Raw genomic sequence first — 4,866 nt, forward strand, 5'->3', positions numbered from 1 at the left:
GGGTGTCAGGGCGCGGGGTGTCAGTGAGCCCCGGGCCTGGGGGCCCCCGCTTCGGCCTGCTCGCCCCCGCCGGCGCCCCCGCCCCCGCGCTGCGGGGCGGCCGGGAGGGCAGTGAGGGCGCGGAGCGGTGCCGGGGCCGGGCGCGCCGGGGTCGCGGAGCGGGGCCGGGCTCGGCGGGGCCGCGCCGGCTCACCTGGGCCAGGGGGAGGCCGGCCTGACCTTCCGCGCTTTACGGCCGCGGCCGCCGCGCGACAGCCGCCCCTGCGCGTGCGTCACCCGCCCCGACCGGCCCCGGGGGCGCGGCCAAGCGAGGCCCCTCCCCGTCGCGCGCGTCCCCTCAGAAATAAACCACCACAAGTACAAACCTGCAGACTCTTTTTATTAAATTCTCCCATTTCATCTGTACAGAAAAAAAATGCACATTATTATGTTCAGAAGTTCAGTAACATCTCAAAATTACACAGCATGGACATGTAAAAAAAAACCAAACAAAAAAAACCAAACTGAAACAAGGAGCGGCCAGGATTTATACACAGAAAGGGTAAACAATTTACAAAAAAAAAAAAAAGTCTCGTTAATGTCACATTTAAAAATAATTATAATAATAAAAAAAAAGAGACTACGTTCAAACAGCATTTGCTGTACAACAGGAATCCGCTGGTTCTGCTCTGTACACTGCGGGTGCTGGGGAGCCCCTTCCCCCGCACCCGGCCCGTACCCACAGCCATGGATCCTCCCTCCCACGGGGCAGGCACACCTTTCCCTTTCCCTTTGCTCCTAGTTCAGGATTCCCAGGCGAGCACTTCTATCTAACTCAGTCAACGCAGGGGCAGCAGGGCTGGGGGCTCAGGGTGCAGCGATTCACCCCGGCAGGGATCTTTGCGTTTGGGCAGCTACGAAATCAAATCTGGGTGCTGTGCAAGGAGAAAATCTCGCCTCTGGCTAGCGAAGAGCAACGCTGTTAGTCCTCCCTATCCCAGACAGCGTTCAGGAACTCAGTGGAGCAGATGCAGAATTCCACCAGCACAGGACAATGGCAGTGCCAGCTGAATTCTCTCTGGCACGTGTGTGATTTGGGTCTCCCCTAACCATGACTCATCAGTGGAAGCAAAAATGGCAGATCTGGCTCCCAAACATGGACACTGCACAAAGATCAGTACCTGGGAGCTGCCTGGAGGATCTGAACCCCAGAATGAGGAACGTGCTCTTACACAAACCCACACTAGAGTTGTTTAAGTCCACAGAGCTGTCTTTTAAATAGGGACAGAGGTGCTAGATGAAATATTCTGGTTTCATACCACACTTGTGCACTCATACACACCTCAAAACTACCTTTTTTTTTTTCCTAAACAAAACCGATAAAGTAAAAAACCCTACAATCTTCTTTCACTAAGTAATAACGTCGTATTTTAACCGAAATCACCATCCAGCTTCAACACAATTCCTCTACAACATTGTGGGATTCCAGCAGTCCCTCTGGCTTATCCCATTTCTTCCCTCTGTACCTACCTGCAGTTAGATTCTGTACTCAAGACAATCACAACCCTTATTTTCCATACAATGCACTTAACTGTGGATTCTTTCAGAGCAACACTGATTATATCACAGTGTCAGATTCTGGAGGAAATGCTAACATTTTGCTACAGAATTATTCAACCTTCACTAGGGTCTTTCCAGCCCTTTGCAGTGACACAGATAAACAGATATACTCAACCCAGTCTGGTGGGCAATACTTCAGGTGCCAGGAATTTTGTTCCCACCCAGATGAGTTACTCCAGCAGCCTAATGACAAAAGTGAGGCAGGAGAATCCCAAGCTGAAATTCTCAAAAGGACTTGATTAGACTCCCTAGGTAAACAATAAATAAGCTTATTACTGGGAATGAGAATGAACTGTAACAGGCTAGCAGGAGTGGAGAATAGAGGTGCACATCATGCACAGTTCCTGACACACATGCCATCCTTTAGGAAGCCTTGCTAACCCTCACAGCAGCAGCAGCAGGAAGCAAATAAAGAGCTGAATGCCTTGCCAGATCCCAAACATCCAGCTCTTCCATCCACGCCCTGAGCACCAGCAACAAGTTTCGCCAACAGCCATCTCCTAAACTTCATTCAGTAGAAGGCAGGCTTCTCCAGTGAGAGGAAAGGGTCATGAAAAGGAAAGACTACCACAGGCTCTTCCACAGCAACCCACTTGTCCTGGCTGACTGCAGCTACTGCTAACACTCTGTTAAACAGAGAAGTTAAAAAGGCTTTCTCAAATTCAAAGCAACAGCAGTGTTTCTTACAACCACTGCTCACAGCTTCCTACCAGGGTGCTGAGACAATGGCACAGGCTGCTCAGAGAGGTTGGGACTCCCCATCCCTGGAGTGTTCAAGAACACACTGGATGGGACTCTGAATACCCTGGTCTAGTGTGCAAAGTGTCCTTCCCAAGGCAGGGGTTGGAATGAGAGGAGTGTTAAGGTCCCTTCCAACTCAAAACTGTTCTATGATTCTTTCTTTCTTTCCCTGCAGTGGAAAATGATTACCTGCAGGCAAGACGATGTGTTGGCAACAGCACAACCAGGTTATTTTTGGAAGAGTACTCCTGTGGGTTTCTCTGCTTGCAAAACCTCTAGATTTTTAGGTATACATGAAAAGGAGGAGAATGTTTCAAGACTGTGACTTGTATATTTTTAGTTGGGAAAAAACCCAGATTTGGTCATCACCAGTGGTAGCAGATCCCTTTTTAAAACAATAAAAGATAACATACTGAATGATAAAATGGCCTGGACCCCTTGCCAACCTTTAAAAGGTGGGTGTGTGTCTACTGTGACAAAAGGTTTATTTAGTATCCTACTTTTTCTTCCAAAGGCCTTGGGCCACACACCTCTAACAGCATCACAGTGCACTCACACAAACTGTGAGCCTGACACTGGCAGAAACACCACCAACCACAGACTAATACACTGCAGAGCACAGACTCCTAACGCCATGCTTCAGGCACCCTTACCATAACCTCCTCCAAATTTAAAAGGAAAAAACCCAGCAAGCCTTATATCTGAAAGTAAAGAAAGTCACCTTCAGAGCTGAACAGGGTTTACATTTGGAACTATGGCTACAAACCTACAATTTTCACTGCAATGTCTTTCGGAATTTAGTGGAAGATGCTATTCCTAGACAATAAACCATCTAATTAGGCCTTTCAAGCTAATCAAGTTACAAAATGCCTTCTCAAAAAGTCACAACAGTTTAAAAAAAGCCCTCCAATGGCAATTTAATAATGCCAGATAGACATTTTGGAGAAGCAGGACTCGTGCCAGCAAGCAAGGCTGCACCAAGATCCCACTTCCCTTGCTGGCAGCTCTGTGAGCACACCCATCTCGACAGCAGTCATTTCAACACTCACTCAAGTGACACAACACACACTTCTGATTGCCAAACTAATATTTGTGGAGTTACACACCTGTGCTACCTCAAGAGACCAAATTAACTGTTTCTCTTCTGCTCCACTTCATGCTGACTGACAGCCAGGCAAGCTCCCTTAGCATCAGGGAGGAGGGGCAAGAGAAGGAATTCAGGCTTAAATTCAGTTTTACCTCACCACTTAACTGCAATCCTACCATACACCAACTCTCCACTGAAACTTCATTTCTCAGGCTTTTGCTGTTGCTTGTTTGTGTTCACAGTACTTTGCTACAAAACCAGAAGTGTTTGTGAGACTCACTAGCATAGCAAGTCTGAACCCATACTAGTTTGCCACCATCCTCTGAGCAGGATGAAGGTATGTTTGCAAAAAGCTTCAGCAAAAAGTCATAGCCAAAGCTCACAGTATTTGGTATATGCCATTCTGTGTGTACAGCATCACCAGAATCAGCTGGTCCACACTACAGAGTGTCTCAAAACCACCTCCACTGTTCTTCTAGAGAACAATGGGGAGAACTGGAAATGCCAGGTCTTACATAGGAGTGTGCTAAGTGGGAAAATAAAGTTATGGTTCAAGCATCAGCCTAAGTTGGACAGTTTCAGGCACATGGTTTTTACCACAGCACCCATGGGTAAGCACGTCCTAAAGGTGAATCAAACATATCCTCCTGTACACATTGATTCTTGTGCAGCATCTTCTAGATTTCATCAACACACCCCATGTTTCAGTCAAAGCACCTGCCTGATGAGCTCCACACCTCCTTGTACTTGAGGAACACAGATAATGGTAAGAAGAGGCCACAACTACTGGTGCAGCTTTTCCAAAACACCTTCTCTGGGCTCTTGGGTCTAAGTATCAGGTTCTGGAAGTATAACTACACATAGCACAAATGCACATGTTGATGGTAACTATGCAAGAGCTAAAAGCTACTTCCCTTAAAAATCCCGATGTTTTTGCCTTTCATACCACACTATCATTCTTCCATCCACTTGGCAGGACTGGCACCTGTGTCCTACATCCCAGGAAAATGCCAGGTCTTATCACCATCAATTGTAGTTATGGAGATGAAAGCCACTCCTCAGTGCCACCATGCAAACCATTAAGACCCCGAGTGTGGTTACAAACCACAGTGCTAACCCATGAGTAACCATTACACAGAGAGAGAGGACAATGGGTGTTCTGGTGCTTTCTGCATCACTGACAGAGCACTGCACTGCCAGTGTGCCAGTACCATCTACACACAGGTAATTTGGGAGGGTAACAGCTTAGCAGAAGCAAGGTAAAATAAAAGGAGTGTTAGAATTTTACTGCATCATTGCTAATAAAAAAGTTGACTGAGTAACTGCTCAGAGCACTTCCTGCCCACTGACACTGTTCACTACTGACAGGCTCTACATACCTCGTGTCTACATTGTGCCTTTAATCTACTGAAACACAAGTTGTATAGCTCACATGAGTA

Source organism: Melozone crissalis, unplaced genomic scaffold (assembly GCF_028551555.1).
Source record: "Melozone crissalis strain CALT ecotype California unplaced genomic scaffold, PUWL_Pcris_2 ptg000007l_1, whole genome shotgun sequence".
NCBI lineage: Eukaryota > Metazoa > Chordata > Aves > Passeriformes > Passerellidae > Melozone > Melozone crissalis.